The sequence below is a fragment of the Henckelia pumila genome, unplaced genomic scaffold (genome assembly GCF_033568475.1).
Source record: "Henckelia pumila isolate YLH828 unplaced genomic scaffold, ASM3356847v2 CTG_80:::fragment_1, whole genome shotgun sequence".
Taxonomy (NCBI): Eukaryota; Viridiplantae; Streptophyta; class Magnoliopsida; order Lamiales; family Gesneriaceae; genus Henckelia; species Henckelia pumila.
The window spans coordinates 942,836-964,689 of record NW_027331883.1 but is presented as its reverse complement, the minus strand read 5'-3'; the positions used below and the strand labels follow the sequence as shown (position 1 = coordinate 964,689).

Here is a 21,854-nt window from a genome sequence, read left to right as displayed (position 1 = left end):
ATCCAATGCCTAATCCGAAACTCCTAGATTTACACAGATAAGATTCTCAGTTCTTATCGGACTGGTGGAAGCTTTCAGAGCAGCTTCAAGTCTCTTCAACACTGAGTATAGTTGAGTTGAGCTTCTCAGACTGCAGAGCGGTCGAGAGGCTTGAAAACCCTAGAATGATCCTTGACGATCAGATATGTGAACTGTAGGCGAGGGTTTATTTGAGAGCAGCAGATGATTGATCTTGTAAGTGTGCTCAAGTATATCAGATGAGGACTTCTGATATTAGTCAAGTGATTGAAATTTTTCTGAGTTGCTTGTCTCTCTTCGTTGTCTCGTATCACTTTTTTGTTGTTGTTTGAGCAATCTTCCCTTTATATAGGTCAATCATCAACGTCTTTATTTTGAACGTTCTGATGCTGCATTGAATGCACATTTAATGCTCATAAATGCATTGATGATTCTGCATGAGGATCGTACACTGCAGACAACTTCCAGGGTCCAAAACTGGAATAAACGGTCGAATGCTTTATCTGCAGTCATTCTGTGTTTTTGCCATTTTGGTACAACCTGTTGTCTTGATTTGCAGGAGTCAACAAATCTTCTGAAACGCCGGTTCTTCTTTTAAAAGATCCTGCAAAGAACATCTTGTCATAGGTACTTGTCTCGAGATATCTAGATAGGCAGTTGGCATTCTACCGGTAGAGATATTTGTCCTCTGCTGGTTTGAATAACCAGTCGATAAGCTTGTGACTTCAACCGGTCGAGAGATAAAGGCGGTTGACAAGCTTTCGGTAGATAGATTTATCCTCTGCTGGTCTTGATAGCCAGTTGATAGGCTTGTGACTTCAGCCGGTCGAGAGCAAAGGCGGTTGACAAGCTTTCGGTAGATAGATTTATCCTCTGCTGGTCTTGATAGCCAGTTGATAGGCTTGTGACTTCAGCCGGTCGAGAGCAAAGGCGGTTGACAAGCTTTCGGTAGAAGTTGTAGTAGGTTCCTGAAATACAATGGTTGGCAGCACATTCCTATACAATGAGTTGTTGTTTGTTATCACCAAAATATCGGATTCAACAAGAATTTTTATAATTCATTAAATAAATAATTATTATCAATAAAATTTAAAATACTTATTTGAAATATTATTAATTTAATTTTAGTCAATTATGTACGTGTGTGAAAATTCTCATTAATTGTATATATATGATAATTTTCGGTTCAAGATTTGATATTTGATTTGATATTTCAAATTTTAAAATTTTATTGAATGTTTCAATATTTTAGGTTTCAAAATTTTTTTTATATCATGATTTTTTGTTCAAAATATATCCGATGTTTCAAAATTTTAAAATTTTTGATTCAAAATTTGAATTTTTTTAATGTACCAATGTACGGTTCAAAATTTGAAATTTGATTGTATATTATCGCTGTTTTTTTTTATTTCAGTTAAATTTTATTTTCATATATATATGTGTGTGAAAATTTTCATAAATGTTATATATGATAATATACCAATTTTTTTGTTCAAATTTGAAATTTGATTGGATGTTAGTATGTTATCAATACTTTATAATTTCAATTAATTTTTGGTCAAATATGTAAAAAAAAAATTGTAAATGTTATATATAATAATGTACCAATTTTCGGTTTAAACATTGAAATTTCAAAGGATGCTATTAATAATTTTTAATTTCTGCTAATTTTTTTGTAACCATGTATATGTGTGAATTTCGATAAATATTATATATGACGATGTAACATTTTTCAATTTGAAAAATGAAATTTGATCGAAAGTTATCGCTACTTTTTAGTTTTAGTTAAATTTTTTATGTCTATGTATATTTGAAAATTTTCATAAATGCAATATATGATACAATACCAATTTTTTATTCAAATTTTAAATTTGACAAGATATTATCAATAATTTTTAATTTAATTTCAATTTTTTGTTGTGTACATATATAAAAATTTTCATAAATACTATATATATTTTAATGTACCAATTTTTTGTTTCAAAATTTGAAATTTGATATAAAGTTATCACGAATTCTTAATTCTGGTTGACTTTTTGTGTTATATATATGTAAAAAATTTCAAAAATGTTATTTATAATAATGTATCAATTTCGATTCAAATTTTGATTATATATCATTATATTTTAATTAATTTCAGTTAAATTTTTTGACCCCTATATATGATAAAATTTGCATAAATGATATAAATGATAATTAGGTTTTGCTTAAGATAATCGATGTTATGGCTGGACCCACCTGAAAAATATAGGATGCATTAAAATATATACAATGATGTATCATTTTATTCAATTTATGTTATTATTTTGAGTGGGGAAAATTGTCATTTTGGTCCTATAACTTAGACCACATTTGGTTTCGGTCCTATAAGTAGTAAAAGTTTGGTAATAGTCTAATAAATTTTATTTTTTGGCTATTTTAGTCCTATTGCCACCGGAGAGTCTAATTTCACCAAAAATCGCTGACAAGGCATCGGAATAGGATGACATGTCATTTACATTTGGTGATATTTGAATTTTTGGCAAACATTTGCCACATTATTTAATTACACATAATTAAATTTAAAAATGAAAAGGAAAGACAGATCAATATATAAATAGAAATGGGAGGGAAAACTCTCTCATTTCCCTTCAAATAAATAAATATGAGAAAAAGCCGCATTGCATAAGAAACCTCTACACACAAAAGCAATGTCTGGAAGTCACATGTCCATGTAGAAGATGTCTTCTTTCTATTTCACGACCTCACAATTGAGATTTAAGTCTCCATTGAAGCATCGTGTAGAACATTTGTAATAGAATCTTGAATCTAATTTTTTTCCTTTCCCATTAGTTTGCAAAAAAAATATAAACTTTTTCATTATGAAAAATATTTTATTATTCAGTTTATTTTCTTTGTTTGAACAGTAATATTTTGTATAATTATTTAAAATAAAATATATTTATATATAATCAATAATATTGAATAAAGAATTTGGCTTCAGATTAGACGACGATATAAATTTGTTCTGAATTCCAAATTTTTTGGAAGATATTTCTCCCTTCTGTATTTCTCTCTTTATTAATTCAACATTTTATATTTTATCATCAATAAAATCTAATTATATTGGTTCCAAGGCATTGGAGCAGAAAGCCTGGAAAAGAATAGTTCTTATGCACGAAAATGAGCTCCAATAAAATTTAATAATAATGGCTTCAATCAAATCATGCACTGAAATGAGTTGCAAATTTTATACGAACGTTTGCCAAAAATTCAAATATCACTAAATGTAAATGACACGTCATCCTGTTCCGATGTCTTATCAGTGATTTTCGGTGAAATTAGACTCTCTGGTGACAATAGGACTAAAATAGCCAATAAATAAAAGTTTTTGGACTATTACCAAACTTTTATTACATATAGGACCGAAACCAAAAATGGTCCATGTGACGACCCGGGCGCTAATCTCTCAAATCAAACATTTAATCCAAGATCATGAATTAAAACTAAGCAATTAAGAACCAAGAGCTAAAAAAAAATTTTTTTTTTTTAAAACTTCAAGAGCCTCGCTCGATCGGGCAAACTCAGCCGACGAGCGAGCTAGAATAATCAAGCTCTCGGGTCTGCACAATTTGGCCTCGCTCGATCGGTGAACTTCAACCGATCGAGCGGCCAAAAAAATTGAATTATCTGTTTGCACAATTACAGGCCTCGCTCGATCGGTGAACTTCAGCCAATCGAGCGGGCTCTTAACTCTGAAAATTCTGCTACGCAAAGATTGCTGTCAAAGGTGGAATAATAAACCATCTAGTCTTGTATAAGCTACAACATAATATACATGCTATCTCAAGTCTAAGAAGAATCAAGGTAATACTAAGATTCACAACATGAGTTTCAACATGTTCCATTTCATATTCATCTAGCATACTCATGCTAAGTTCAATTCACAACATCTCAACAAGTTACTACTAGCTTTATCACTAACATAACATCTATATAAAGATGTCAACTAGAATTCATAAACTAAAATTTAGTACAACACAAGCTAAGGTCATAGCATACAAGCCAAATCCCAACTACAAATCAAATTGGTGCAACTTGACAGCAACTCATATCTAAACCCGGATCACCACTCTACTTTCTCTCGATCTCTATTCTTCATGATCTTCTCGGACTCGTTCCAGTCCCACCTTCATGTACACATACAAACAAGACAATAGCCGGAGAGACTCCGGTGAGAATTTAATCTCAGTATAAAACAACATAAACATGCATAAACTCAAGTAATTCAACTTGAAGCATATTAACATTCATTCAGCAAATAAGACTCAAAGCAACTTAAGGCATATTAACTCAACATGCTATAAATCAAGTTGCAATGTTTTATTCAAGCAAGACATGTTATTAACATCTACAAACTCATATCAAATCAATAATCCAATATCAACTCTTCAAACCATCATGCAATATATTTCAGCTTAAACAAATAATAGAAACTCATCTATTAAATTCAAAAGCAATGCATGATTTAAAATCGGTTATCATATCGGTATCGGTTCTCGTTTTGGGATCCCTAGGAAAGAAACACATCAACCCATCCACCTACTCTCCCTTCGAGGTGATGTTGAGTGCTTATTCCCGGACTTTGGTCCGCTATATTGAGCGTCAAACGGAAGGGATAACTCAATCACCTAGCCGTCAAATGATAGGGACAACTCAATCACCTAAACTCCTCAATATACGTCCAAACGTCCTACCATTATATCTGGGCAACTCAGCCCTCAAAACTCGAAAGAAAGTTGGCCCAATATGAATGCAACAAACTCAAACGCATCAAGTCAAGACCAACAATACGAACTAGATCAAGTAAGTAATCATATAAGCATCTATTAACAATAAAAGCACAAAGTATGTGATTTTAGAAAGGAATACTCAATAGATTCATATTGAGTGTGCAAGCCCTTTCTTTAAAGGTTTTCTTATACCTTTCAATCTTGGTTTATAACTCTTCAACTCTTCAAAATCTGCACATACAAAGCTCAATAAAAATCTGCTCAACAATCTAGGTCTTGCAAGCTAATCTTCAAAGCAAACCTTGTCCAATTCTTTCTCGATTCGACGCCGAACTTTCCAAGCTTGATGTCCCATGTTTTCAATCTGAAAACACATCATATATATTCAAAAACATCAGCAAGACACTCATCAATGTCCAGCTAACTCAAAGATATCACAAATCAACTCAATTCTTGACTCTACGGCATTAACGATATAATTTCGACAACCGTAATTCATTTCCAACCATTCTATCATTCTTATCAAATTCATATACATATTATAACAGCTGCATATCATCATATATCAACTCAATCAAAAGCATAAGATCGAATCCAACTTCTGAAAAATCATAGCACTTGCGAACGATGCTTGTTCTTCGGTTCAACTTTGATATCGTCAAATATATATCAATCCTCTTCACGTAACACACACATATCAGCATGTATACCAGCCATAAATCAACACATCAGAACTGAAAATTTCAAAATAATGGCTGGACATTCATATAGAAAGCAAACGACGCTCATTCTTCAATCTACCTGTTGGAAATCGGTGTTCAGATCAATTAGAATTGATACCCGGTGCAGCGGAAATTTAAAAATTTATTTTATTAATATGGCACGATTCCATATCTGGGTATCAAAACTTTACGATTAAATTTGTGTAAGTAAAACAAATAATCACTATTAAATATTTTACCTTGAAATCTCGAAGCAAGATTATGGACACCAACAGAATTTAATCTGCTCTTGTTGTATATCCCCGGAACTGATGAACGAACGTTTCTTCAATCAGGTACACGAATAGAAAACAAAACCCTCTGATTGACTGCACTAGAAATCAATCAGAAGTTTGCGTAGAGAATAAACAGATATGATCTGTTAATTCAGATTGTAATTTTTAATAAAAATAACAAGCCGAATTTTCTCCGAAAGGGACAGAGGATTTCGAAAATCCTCTTGAATAATCTAGACTGATTTTCGAAAATTCAAGACTGAAAGCTATATGATTTTCGAACACTGCAGTCCTATTTATAGATAATTTCTAGTTATAATTGTATCAGGACTCTATCTCCTTAAAGCCCACAATTCATAACTTAAGCCCAACAAGCCAAGCCTGTTGTTATAGAAATTAATATAAAATTCATCGTGACTCCGATTGATAAACTGATTTCACCAATGTGCATAGAAACCATTTCTGCATCTTTTAGAGTCAAGATAATTTTTCTGAATCCGAATTCAGTGATTTCCAAAAATGTCCATCCCTATGTCATTTTAGGAAATTCCACTCCCTTTAGTTAAGAAGTCCAACTTCTCTTTCATTAAATTTAACTCTTTAAATTTAACTATCTCTACGGGGTTTTAGTAATCCATTACTTGTGTAACCCTCAATGGTTCAGAAATACAGCTAGCCGTGGGCTCACAACTCCTTGTGACTCGGAACAACAATTTCCAACTTACCCATCAAATCATGGTAAGAGCGCCTAGCAACATCGCCCCATGATTCCCTAGGTATTACTGATAGTGCCTGCAAGAAGTAGTAGATTTTGGTTAGCGTACAGTACGGTCCCTTCAACCAAATATCCCGATCGAATCAACAACCATTGGTGCATCGAGAGTCGTTCGAGATTCGATAACTATGCATAACATCTTGGAGATCTATTAGTGACATCGTATGTGTTACTAGGAACACCAAGTAACCTAAAACACATCATGTACTCTGGCCAGAGATTCGTCACACTAATATCTCCTCAGATCGCATAGGATATCCACACTCGCAAGTATGTGGTGAATCCTCGACAACAAAGCATCGACTCCTATATGTGTCGTAACTGTACCCAATCCCGACACCTGATGACCCCAATAGAGTCGGTAAACGAGTCAAAGTACAGTACTAGCATATAGAGTCTCAATGATGTTTCAAGTAATAAGGACTAATGGTGTACAACCAAAACCGCGGACTTTATTCACTCGATAAGTGATAACCACTTGGAAAGTCCGAATAGGGTAGTTCGATCATTCATCATATGAATATCCATTTGCATGCTTTGAACATCTCTATGTTCCATACCAATGAAACGTGGTACTCGGCATCGCAAATGCTAGTCTCAATCTCGAGCGATCATTATCCTTATTTGCGGACGGCTCAATTGACTAGAAACAGTTTAGAATATACAGTGACTATAAGATGTGTTTCATGATAGCCATCCCCATTTGCTACCACATCTTACATACACTATAGTATATTCAAGGTCTTTATCAAAACAACAATAGTATATCATAATATAACAATATGAAGAAAGATAAAGTCAATGCCATTATAAAAGTGTAAATTATATTAAACAAAAAATTGTTTTACATAGAGTCATAAAAGTCCTTAGCCACAAGTTGGCTAACCGGGCACCCACTCTTTCACTACCATCAATATAATCAAACATAAAAGCTCAAAAACATCAATACATGATCAATCTGATTTCTGCCCCATATCAACATTTTGAAATCATTATAAAGCTCATCAAGACTTACATCAAATGATAGCCCTTCTCGCAAGGAGTCCAGAACTATTTTCGGAATTGAATTCGGACAACCGGAGCAAAAGTTATGAAAGATTGAAAATGGAGAATGGACTTGGAGATGGGGTTCTCGATCCCTTTCTGAAGTTGCAGCTCAAATTCTGAAGAATTATGGTGAATACACGTTTAAGACTCTAAATATAGCAAGTGTCCAAGTCAAAACCTCATATTTGCACTTTGGCCCCTCAACTCTTCATTATTTGCAAATCGGTCCTCGGCAAATCTTTTTAATTCAATTTCAATCCTAAATAATTTAAGAATATTAGAATTTAAATCAAAACTCTAAATATTCCCAAATTAAATATACTCGGATTAAAATTAAATAATATTGCGGATTAAATCAATTAATCCCGGCCTTACAATTCTCCCCCTATAAGATTGGATTTCGTCCTCGAAATCTCTTGCAATCGATACGCACATAAAATAAGGAATATGAGAAATACTGTAACGCCCGGAATTATTTAATTTTGATCCAAGAATATTTAATTTGGGAATATTTGGAGTTTTGATTTAAATTCTAATATTCTTAAATTATTTAGGATTGAAATTGAATAAAATGAGAAGTTGAGGACTGAATTGCAATTATTGAAGTCTTGAGGGGCTAAAGTGCAAAATTCTGAAAATGAGCAAGACACTTGTTATTGTTAAGTTGACTCACGTGTAGTATCAATATTTCATCAGATTTCCAGAGTCAAGAACCGAGAGCAAAACCTTCAAAGAACTCCAATCTTTTTCTTCATTTTCCAATTGAGATATCTTGAGTTACGGGTATCCGTTTTCGATTCCGAAAGATGTTCTGGAATCCTCGCAATGAAACCTTCGAATTGATGTAAGTTTTCTCTTAGTTCATCAAGGTTTGAGAATTCGAAATGGACAGAGATCATACTTGTGTTTGAATTGTTGTTGATGAGCTTCTATCTTTTGTAATATTGAAGTTAGGTTGAGGATTGATTGTTGTATCATGTTCTTATGATTTCCCAGCAATGATTTGATCTATATACCTGCTGATATGTTGGGTTTGAGTTGATATACAACTGATATGAATGTTAGATTGGTTATAGATGTGTTCGGAATCGCCGAGTTATACCGATATGCCGTCGAACTCATGATTTGAAGTGATTTGCTATTGTTCTTGGACTAAGAAGTTGCTGAATTATTAGCTGATGATTCCTTGCTTGTTATGCTGTGATTTTAGTGTGTAAACAGGGCATTTCAACTCATTGATCTTGACTCCGATATCGATACAAGAACGCACAAGGTTGGTAGCGTTTTGCTTTGACGTTTGGGTTGAAACTTGAGCAGATTTTGAGATAGGTTTGGTGGTTAACTTGTACAGATTTGGACAAGCTAAAAGACATCCTAAACATCACATTTGAAAGGTAAAAGTGGACTACTATTTGATTGGGATTACAACTCGAGATGGTTTGTATCGAGTTCCCCTAAATCATATACTTGTTTGCTTAATTGCTCTTATGTGCTTTCCTTTGAGTTGTTGAATAAGTCTTGATGTTAATGAATGTGGTTTGAATGATATATATTGCATTCATCTTGTAAGACTTGTTCTTTGATTTCGAAATGAACGGAAACGTTCGAATAGACGATTTGAGGTATTGTATATGTATGGCCTGGGTGGTTGTTTAGCCTAGCGTCTGATTTACATATATAATGGCTTCAAGGTCTAGAGAAGTGAGATAAGTAGCTCCACCTCGATCGGGAGAGTCGGTGGATTAGTTATGATATCTACTTCTCGAGATCCCAACCGACGAATGAAGAGATGAACCTTGTTTTAAAACATGCATTGAAGTTATGTTCTTTATATCATGATCTTGATATATGTTTGTATGCATGTTTAGTTGCTTTTACTGGAAAATCTATTTCTCACCGGAGTTATCCGGCTATTGTTTTGTTGTATGTTTCATTGCAATAGGAGTGAGTGGAACCGGGCAAAAGCGAACGTGAAGAACAAAGGATAAGAAGATAGCGTGATGATCCGAGTGTAGATGGTTGTGTGAGCTGTCATGATGTTGTTGAGTGTCTTAAACATGAGCATGTTAGAGCTACAAAAATATGATTGAATTAAAAAACAAATCAAAATAATCTTTTTACAACATTTTATTTTTTTTATAAAAATACGATAGAGTTTTTTTAAAAAATATTTTTCATTATGAAACAAAATTTAATTTAAAGGTGTTTTGTTTATTTTATATATATATATATAACAGTAAACAAATATTCAAAAAAATAATAATATTATTAGTGATATGCTATTTAATTAAGAAATTTTAAATATACATAAAAATAAGATTGTAAAAAGTTTAAATAGTCTTTTTTTATCAATTAAATTTAACATTTAATTTTAATAGGATGATTGAATTTTCTATATGCATATATAGATATACGCAACAAATATTCAAAAAACGATGATGTTACAAGCGATATATTATTTAGTATAAAAATTTTAGAATGTAGATAAAAATACGATTGAAGTTAAACAATGCATATATATATATATATATATATATATATATATATATATATATATATATATATATATATATAAGCAGAAAAATGTACTAATAATAGAAACAAAAAATTTTTCCGTTCAAAAATGTTTTCGAAAAATAGTAAAAAATTATCATTAAATTAAAAAATACAATAATATGTGATCGAATTTAAATTATAAATAATCATAACATTGAATATTCAAAAAAAGATAATATTATTTATCTAAAAAATTATATATATATATATTTCAACCGAAAAATAATTTCTGAAAAATAGTGAAGATATTATTATTATCAAATTAAAAAATTCAAATAAGATATTATTGAATTAAAAAATATAGATAGAGATAACATATGATATTCAAAAAAATATAATATATGATTTAAGTGATATAATTGTTGATCTAATTTTTTTTAAAATATAGATAAATATAAAATTTAATTTTTAAATTTTCTTTATTATCATACTTATAGTTGTTTTTGTTTATTTAATTTTATATAATTTAAATATTAATTTTTGTTAAAATAAAGAACATTTTATACTAATTTTACAGAGTTTAATGTAACTTATCTTATCCAAATATTATGTATCTATATTTTATTTTATTTTATTTTTATTTTTTATTTTTTTCTATTTTGCTATTTCAAATTTAAAATTTTTAAAATTTAAAAAATTTCTATTTTGTTTTTGTATAGAACACAAATATTGCATACATCAAATTTATAATTATTGGATAAATAAATTATTTAGGAAATAATAAATTTTTAAATATACAAAGTTAATATGAAAAAGTAAAATATTAAAATAAGACATTTTTTTAAAAACTAGGGGTGTAAAAAATTTTTTATATATATAAATATTTTAAAGGATATTAAATAGCTTATCTCAAGGATTCAACTATTTAAAACTGTTTTCTAATAGTTTTCCAAAGAAATTTATAAAACTTATATACTCCGTCAAACACCCCTCCAATTATAATAAATTTAAATTGATTCCAATATTCTAAGAATTTGAAAGCCGTTGTGATCACCTTAATTGTAGTGTAATAAATATCAAGATAAATTTTATTTTATTTTTAAAAATTTATCTCAACAATGAAAACACATTTATATTGATAGATTTTAAATCATCTAATCCAATTCAACCTTAATTTATTTGTATTTTAATTATTTATTCAAACAATCATATTTATTAATTTTTCAAAAAAAAACATAAAAATTGTTGAATCCGACATTTTGGTGATAACAAACAACAACTCATTGTATAGGAATGTGCTGCCAATCTTTTGTATTTCAGGAATCTACTACAACTCCTACCGCAACCGTCTAAACCCTTCAAGTTATCTACCGGAAGCTTGTCAACCGCCTTTGTCTCTCGACCGGTTGCAGTCACAAGCCTATCGACTGGTTATTCAAACCAGCAGAGGATAAATCTATCTACCGGTAGAATGTCAACTGCTTATCAAGATATCTCAAGACAAATACTTGAGACAAGACGTTCATTGCAAGATCTTTTATCAAAAGAAGAACCGGCGTATCAGAAGATCTGTTGACTCTTGCATCGAGACAACAGGTTGCACTAAAATGGCAAAAACGCAGAATGGCTACAGATAAAGCATTCGACCGTTTATACCAGTTTTGGACCCTGGAAGTTGTCTGCATTTAAAGAAGTGTACGATCTGCATGCAGAATCATCAATGCATTTATGAAGCATTAAATGTGCATTCAATGCAGCATCAGAACGTTCAAAATAAAGACGTTGTTGATTGACCTATATAAAGGGAAGATTGCTCAAGAAGTGACAAGAAGACAAGCGACACGAAAAATCTCAATCAACTCAATCACTTGAATACTATCAGAAGTCCTCATCTGATATACTGAAGCAATACTTGAGCACACTTACAAGATCATTCACTTGCTGCTCAAATAAACCCTCGCCTACAGTTTACATATCTGATCTTCAAGGATCATCCTAGGGTTTCCAAGCCTCTCGACCGCTCTGCAGTTTGAGAAGCTCAACCGGACTGTATTCATTATTGAAGAGACTTGAAGCTACTCTGAAAGCTTCCACCAGTCTGATAAGAACTGAGAATCTTATCTGTGTAAATCTAGGAGTTTCGGATTAGGCATTGGATAAGTCCTAAGTCTGAAGTGGGTGTATTGCAAGACGTTGTAATAACCAAAGTCTTCTAGTGAATTCCTTCCTAAGTGGAATAAGGGGAGACGTAGAAGGATTAAGCCTTCGAACTTCCATAAATCGTGCCTTAGTCTTTGCTGCATATTTATCTTATATATTGCTCATACATCGTGTTATAACTTGCCTTTGCATCACTAAAACCTCTGAACTATTTTCGCACTATTTTAGTTGTTCAAACCGTTTTAGAAGTTGAGAAAACAGATTAAGTGAACTAAACTTCACTTGATCATTTTGAAAAGAAAGAAAATAAGTTTCAGAGTGTATTCACCCCCCCCCCCTCTACCCTCTGAACCGATCCCAACAAAAATAACACTATGTGCATCGCACAGGTGGAATACTAGTCTATATCTATATCTATATATATATAGAAACAAAAAAGTCTGCTAAAAATAGTTTCCCGCCCAAAAGTAATTTCTAAAAATAGTAAAGATATTATCATTAATCATTAAATTTAAAAATAAGATATGGTTAAATTTAAAATTATAGATAGAGATAATACTGAAGATTAAAAAAATAATATTATGAGTGATAAAATATTTGATCTAAAAATTTTAAAATATATATAAAAATCCGATTTAATTTTAAAAAATTAAATTACTATTTATATTGATCAAACAAATATTTTTTTTTTAATAATGTGGTTGTTTTGTATATCTATCTATATATCTATGCATAAGAGCAGAAAATTATGCTAAAACTAACATTATCCAGCTAAAAATTTGGTTCTAAAGAGAGTATATACATTAGCATTATATTTAAAAATACAAATAAATATATGGCTGAATTTCAAATTATAGATAAATGAAATATTGAAGATTTAAGAAAAAATATATGAGAGTTTTAGATTATTTTATCTAAAAATTTTAAATTAAAGATAAAAAATACAATTGAATTTACAAAAAATTTCAAATAGTTTTTTTCGTGAGCAAACAAAAATTAATTTTTTTGCTTTTAATAATGTAGTTGTTTTGCCTGTATACATATATATATATATATGTACGCTACAGATATTAAAAAAAATAAAGATGATTTAATAAGTGATAGACTATTTTACCCAAAAAATTTTAAATATAGAAAAAAATACGATTGATTTTTTAAAAAAATAAAATAGCCTTTTTCCTAATTAAAAAAAATTATTTTTAGTTTTTAAGAGCTGGTTGTTTTACCAAGCAGTATACACATATAGTAGAGATTAAAAAATTTATATTATTAGTGATAAATTATTTGATCTAAAAATTTTAAAATAAAGATAAAATAATATTAAATTTTTTTAAAAAATAATTGTATTTTTACTATATATATATGGTTTATAATCAATTTTTAGGTTGTATTTGGATTGATTCATTTGAAATCAGGGATTTGAAAAGTCAAATATAATTGAATTATACTAAATTATCCTTTATTTTCATAATCATGAATTAGCTCATAAAAAAATCACAACAAATTATTGACACTTACAATTAGGTGCAAATTCAATTTATAAATAGTTAATTTAGCTATTCAAAATTAAACTAAAACAAAATAATTTTAAAAAATTATGCTTCCAATCCATGAATTTTCAATCCCTACATGAAATTAACAACAAATATTAATTAACATCTAACATGAAATTAAAATTTAATTGAACGCCTCATAAATCAAATTTTAGCATAACCAGAGACAGATAAAAAAATATCCCAAACAACTCAATCTAAGGACTCGGGGCTAGGAAAATCGTGATCACAGAAGGGAAATGTGGAACGATGATCAACGACAAATAACACTAGAGTAAGAGGTGATGAACAGAGAAAATAATAAATATTGGATAAATAAATTCCTTAAAAAATAATAAAATTTTAAATATACAAAGATAATATGAAGAAGTAAAATATTAAAATAATATATTTTTTAAAAAATAGGGTGTAACAAATTTTTTTATAAAAACATCTTAAAGATATCAAATAACTTATTTAAAGCGTTTAAAACGGTTTTCTAATAGTTTTCCAAACAAATTTACAAACTTTATAAACTCTTTCAAACGTTCCTCCAACCACAATGAATTTAAATTGATTTAAATACTCTAAGGATTTGAAATCCGTTGTGATTAGCTAAATTATAGTGTAATAAATATCAAGATGAATTTTATTTTATTTTTTAAAGATATCTAAACAATGAAAATACATTTATATTGGTAGATTTCAAATCATTTAATTCAATTCAACCTTAATTTATTTGTATTTTAATTATTTATTCAAACAATCATATTTACTAATTTTGTCAAAAAATACATAAAAAGAATACTCTGTGCATCGCACAGGTCAAATACTAGCCTATATATATATAAAAGCAGAGTTTTTACTAAATATAGTAGTTTCCCGCCAAAACATACTTACTATAAATGAAAATTATGGATGAAATTTTGTTAAAACTATAGATAATGTTTTTGGTTCAAATAATAATAATAATATGATGATTAAGGTTATAGATAATGTATTCGGTTCAAATAATACTAATAATATTATTGGTTAAATTTGTAAAAATAAATTTATATTTACTACTTTTATCAATGTTTGTTTTTTAATTTCAATTGATTTATTGTGTCCATATACAAATTAATCTTACCAAAAATATCGTAAATAATTTAAATATCGTGTATATATATGTCCAATTAATAATAAAAAACTTACGACACAACCTAAAACATTTATATATGCTTGCATATAGTTTTCATAAATGATATATATATATATATTTAGAGTTTTGCTAATTTTTTATGCCTATATATATGCAAAATTTTCCATTAATTACTAGCAACATTGGCACACACGTGTGTAACAAAAAATGTGATAAATGCGTTTGTGCTTAATTTAAACATATTTGATATAGTGTTTCAAAACTTGAGTTAGTTTTGGTTTTCTCTTTTTGTTTTGCATAAGAAAGAGAAATATAAGGCTAAGTAATAGAAGAGAGAAAAAATAACTGCATATACAAAAAAAATGGATGTGGGAAGTTATTTTTTGAAATGTGGATTTTACCGATGAATATTATCTACTTTTTCATTGTTTTTTTTCTGTAAAATAGTAAGGAATTATTTGAAAATTAGAAAAGTTCATACCAACTTACCAAAAAAAATTAGTATGAGACTCACATCTTTAATATAATAGTAAGAGATATTCACCAACCAAATATAAAATTAATTTCAAAACTTTCCAAATTCATATTGAGATTGAAATTAAGAACATTGAAAATATAAAATAACTTTAAATATCTGCATCGATTATAATATTTCATTAATTTTTTTATTTTAGGTTTATCGATTGTTTTCTTATTATTATTATTATTATTATTATTATTATTATTATTATTATTATTTAATTGATGTATTTTTTTAAAAAATAATAACATTCATAATTATTTCTCATATATTTATGTGAATATATTGGTTTTGAAATAATATTAAACAAAAAAATATTAATATATTTGCATGTGTGAATCGTGATCAACATATACATGTTATCAATAATAACTACCAGCTATACAAAAAATAATAACAAAATTGTATTAAATAATTTGATCCGTCTTTAAGAATTTTTATAATTCATTAAATAAAATAAGTATTATAAATAAAATTTAAAATACTTATTTGAAATATTATTAATTTAATTTCAGTCAATTATGTACGTGTGTGAAAATTCTGATTAATTGTATATATATGATAATTTTCGGTTCAAAATTTGATATTTGATTGGATATTTCAAATTTTAAAATTTTATTGATTGTTTCAATATTTTAGGTTTCAAATTTTTTTATATCATGATTTTTTGTTCAAAATTTATCCGATGTTTCAAAATTTTAAAATTTTTGATTCAAAATTTGAAATTTTTTAATGTACCAATGTACGGTTCAAAATTTGAAATTTGATCGTATATTATCGCTATTTTTTATTTCAGTTAAATTTTATGTTCATATATATATGTGAAAATTTTCATAAATGTTATATATGATAATATACCAATTTTTTTGTTCAAATTTGAAATTTGATTGGATGTTAGTATGTTATCAATACTTTATAATTTCAATTAATTTTTGGTTAAATATGTAAAAAAAAAATTTGTAAATTATATATATAATAATGTACCAATTTTCGGTTTAAACATTAAAATTTCAAAGGATGCTATTAATACTTTATAATTTCTTCTGATTTTTTTGTAATCATGTATATGTGTAAATTTCGATAAATATTATATATGACGATGTAACATTTTTCAATTTAAAAAAATGAAATTTGATCGGAATTTATTGCTACTTTTTAGTTTTAGTTAAATTTTTTATGTCTATGTATATTTGAAATTTTTTATAAATGCAATATATGATGCAGTACCAATTTTTTATTCAAATTTTAAATTTGACAAGATATTATCAATACTTTTTAATTTAATTTCAATTTTTTGTTGTGTACATATATGAAAATTTTCATAAATACTATATATATTGTAATGTATCAATTTTTTGTTTCAAAATTAAAAATTTGATAGAAATTTATCACGAATTCTTAATTTTGGTTATTTTGATATAATTACATTGTTATGATTAAATTAAAAATTTGATAAAATAATATTTTATTAATTTTTTATTATAGTAATATAAGAACATTTTATACTATTGTATCATCTTATCAAATTTTTTCGTGATATACATTATATTAGCATTTTTTTTATATTTTATTTTTCTATCTTGGTATTTAAAGTTTAAAAACTAAAAAAAATTCAGTTTAACATTTAAAAAAATTTCTCTTTAATTGTTTTATATAATACAAGTATTGCATGTATCAAACTTATTGTAACATTTTATATGCTATTCTAGGAGCGTCTATACAGTTAGGTATTATTTTTTAAAAAATAAACTTTTAAGATGTTTGGATGAACTTCTTTTAAACAACTTAAAGTTGTTGATATGTTTAATATTGTGAGATCTTTTTATTGTCAAAATTATCAAAAAATATATAATACTATGAAGGTAATGTAAGTAATTACATATACACAAAAATAATTTTATAATTTTATCATAAATGTCTATATTAAAAATAAAATTATTATTATTATATTAGGTTAATGCGAAAAATGGGTGATTGTTAATTTTTTAGGCTAATGTGAAAAATGGGTGGAGGACATTTAACAAAATATACAAAGATAATATGGAGAAGTAAATATTAAAATAAGACCTTTCTTAAAAAGTAGGGGTGAAGCAATTTTTTTTTTAAAAAATCATCTTATAAGATGTCAAACAACTTATTTCGACATCTTATAAACTGTTTTTTTAATAAAAAAAATTTACCAAAAAAAATTTAAAGAGCTTATAAGATCTCCCAAACACCCTCTAACCATAATGAATTTCAAATGATTCCAATATTCTAAGAATTTGAAATCCTTAGTGATTAAATCAATTATAGCGTGCGATCGGTTGGACCATTTTTTTAAAGAAGATCGGTTTGAACAACGTTCGGTTATGAAAACATTGGTGTAAATAAATATAAAATGACTTTGAATTTTTTTTTTTGTGCAAGTTATCTAAACAATGAAAATAAAATTAAATCCAAAGATTTCAAATCATTTTATCAAAACTCAACCTTAATTTATTTGTATTTAATTATTTATTCAAACACTCATTCTTACTAATTTTTACAACTAATTAATAAAAATAACACACCGTGCATCGCACGGGTGGAATACTAGTATATATAAAAACAGAGTTGTTGCCAAAATTAGAAAGTTCCCGCCAAAATGTTTGGTTATAAAAGGAAATACAAGTTGTAATAATTTTTTTTAAAATTAAAAATAATTGATTTAATATTAAAAGATATATGTCAAAATAAGGCTTATACACGTTTTCAAGATAATCTTGCCAATTCAACAATACAATTGTTTCCTTATTATCTTTTCAATGCTAAAAGATATTTTTTATTTTTTCATGTATTGACATTGAAAATAAAAATCTATATATATATATATATATATATATATATATATATATATAAACAGAAAAATATACTTAAAAAAAAGAAAAATATAATTTTTCCGCATAAAATTTCATTCAAAAAATAGTAAATGGATAAATACAAATAAATATAATATTAAATTTAAAATTATAGATAAATATAATATTGAAATAAAAAAATGATATTACAATTGACAGAAATTTTTATCTAAAGATTTTAAAATACAGATAACATTACTATTAAATTTAAACAAAATTTAAAATAGTTTTTTCATAATGAAAAAAATTAAATTTTTTATTTAAAATATATATTAAAATACGGTTTAATTTAAACAAAAATTAAAATAGTATTTTTCATAATCAATCAAAATTTAGTTTTTGGTTAATAAGACGGTTGTTTAGTATATATACATATAAAAAATGATATTATGAAACATAGATTATTGAATTTAAAAATTTTAAATGATAGATAAAAATACAATTAACTTTTAAAAAAAATTTAAATAGTATTTTTCGTGATCAAACAAAATTTAATTTTTGTTTTTAATATGATGGTTGTTTTGCTTATATGTAGATATACATATGGGCAGCACATATTCAAAAACAAAGATGATATTATGAGTGATATTGTAAAATTTTTAGATTAAATATTTTATATAAAAATACGATTGTATTTAAAAAAATTTAAATAGTATTTTTTGTAATCAAACAAAATTTATTTTTTTATTTTTAATAGGGTGGTTGTTTTGACCATATATATATATATACGCAACAAATATAAAAAAAATGATATTATGTGTGATAAACAATTTATGAATTTTTTTTATAATCTATCTATACAAAAGCATACAAATCTGTTAAAAATAGAACTTTCTAAAGATAGTAGAGACATTATTATTTAATTTAAAAATACAAATAAAGATAATGTTGAATTTAAAATTACATATTATGATAATACTTATTTTTTTTAAAAAATAAGATGATATTATTAGTGATAGACTATTTAATCTAAAAAATTTAAAATATATATATAAATACGATGAAATTTAAACAAAATTTAAAATAGTATTTTTATTTATAAAAAAAAATTTAATTTTTTCTTTCAATAAAGTGGTTGTTTTGATGCATATATAGATCTACGTAGCAGATATTTTAAAAAATAGATGATATTATTAGTGATAGACTATTTTATATAAATATTTTAAAATATAGATAAAAATATGATTGAATTTAAAAAAAAGTAAAAATAATTTTTTTGTGACTTTTAATAGGTGCGTTGTTTTGCTAACAGAGATTCAAAAAAGACAATATTACAAGTGATAGACTATTTAATCTAATTACAGAAAAAAATATAATTGCGTTTAAACAAAATTTAAAATAATCTTTTTCATGATCAAACAAATTTCAATTTTTACTTTCAATAGGGTGGTTATTTTGATATAATTACATTGTTATGATTAAATTAAAAATTTGATAAAATAATATTTTATTAATTTTTTATTATAGTAATATAAGAACATTTTATACTATTGTATCATCTTATCAAATTTTTACGTGATATAATTATATTAGCATTTTTTTATATTTTATTTTTCTATCTTGGTATTTAAAGTTTAAAAACTAAAAAAAATTCATTTTAACATTTAAAAAAAAATTTCTTTAATTGTTTTATATAATACAAGTATTGCATGTATCAAACTTATTGTAAAATCTTATAAGCTATTATAGGAGCGTCTATACAGTTAGGTATTATTTTTTTAAAAATAAACTTTTAAGATGTTTGGATGAACTTCTTTTAAACAACTTAAAGTTGTTGATATGTTTAATATTGTGAGATCTTTTTATTGTCAAAATTACCAAAAAATATATAATACTATGAAGGTAATGTAAGTAATTACATATACACAAAAATAATTTTATAATTTTATCATAAATGTCTATATTAAAAATAAAATTATTATTATTATATTAGGTTAATGTGAAAAATGGGTGATTGTTAATTTTTTAGGCTAATGTGAAAAATGGGTGGAGGACATTTAACAAAATATACAAAGATAATATGGAGAAGTAAATATTAAAATAAGACCTTTCTTAAAAAGTAGGGGTGAAACAATTTTTTTTTAAAAAAATCATCTTATAAGATGTCAAACAACTTATTTCGACATCTTATAAACTGTTTTTTTTTTTATAAAAAAAATTTACCAAAAAAAATTTAAAGAGCTTATAAGATCTCTCAAACACCCTCTAACCACAATGAATTTCAAATGATTCTAATATTCTAAGAATTTGAAATCCGTTGTGATTAAATCAATTATAGCAAGCGATCCGTTGGACCATTTTTTTAAAGAAGATCGGTTTGAACAACGTTCGGTTATGAAAACATTGGTGTAAATAAATATAAAATGCCTTTGAATTTTTTTTTTTTGTGCAAGTTATCTAAACAATGAAAATAAAATTAAATCCAAAGATTTCAAATCATTTTATCCAAACTCAACCTTAATTTATTTGTATTTTAATTATTTATTCAAACACTCATTTTTACTAATTTTTACAACTAATTAATAAAAATAACACACCGTGCATCGCACGGGTGGAATACTAGTAATATATAAAAGCTGAGTTTTTATTAAATATAGTAATTTTCCGCCAAAATGTATTTACTAAAAAAGGAAACATGTTAATTAATGCTATATATATATATATATATTGAGGATGATGATAATGATTATTTATTCAAAATTTAAAATTTAATCGGATATTTTCATTATTTTGAATTTCAATTAGTTTCTTTTGTGTAAAAATATCAATAAATACCATATATGACAATATAATAATTTTCGGTTCAAATTTTGATAATATTTAGAAAAAAATCATTTAATTTTTTTGTATCCAAATATATGTGAAAATATCCATAATGTTATATATATAATAATGTCTCAAATTTCAGTTAATTTTTTTTTATGTCCATAGTGAAAATTTTCATAAATAAAATATATGATAATGTACCAATTTTTTTGTTCAAAATTTGAAATTTCATCGGATTTATCACTATTTTTAATTTTAGTTAATTTTTTTTTGTCCATAATGTATGTGTGTGGAAATTTCCATAAACGCTATATATGATAATATATCAATATTCCGTTCACATTTTGAATATTGATCTTGTGTCATCACTGTTTTAATTTCAATTAATTTTTTGTGTTCATATATTTGTGAAAATTTTCATAAATGATATACATAGTAACATACCAATTTTCAGTTAAAAATTTGAAATTTAATTAGTTGTTATCAATAAATTTTAATTTCAGTTAATTCGTTATGTTTATATATATTTGAAAATTTCCATAAATACACTATATAAACTTTTGAATGTTATAATTAATATTTAATTTCATTTAATTTTTTATATATATGTGAAAATTTTCATATTCTTATACATTAATACAATAATTTTCGATTCAAAAGTTGAAATTTTATCGTTCCAAGTTCCAGCCTAATTTGTTTTCTTTTAGGTTTTGCCTTTGAGCCCGTTTGGATTTTGTAGAGATTTTTTAAA

General features: G+C 26.4%; 1 long non-coding RNA gene across 1 annotated transcript; it reads right to left on the bottom strand.

Annotated features, from left to right (window-relative positions):
- Window positions 1–3,760: 3,760 nt before the first annotated feature.
- Window positions 3,761–5,152, bottom strand: LOC140873597 (uncharacterized). The gene is made up of 3 exons (XR_012148085.1): window positions 5,092–5,152; window positions 4,983–5,021; window positions 3,761–4,187 (listed from the first exon to the last, which is right to left on the bottom strand). It is a non-coding gene; the product is annotated as an uncharacterized lncRNA (long non-coding RNA).
- Window positions 5,153–21,854: the final 16,702 nt, after the last annotated feature.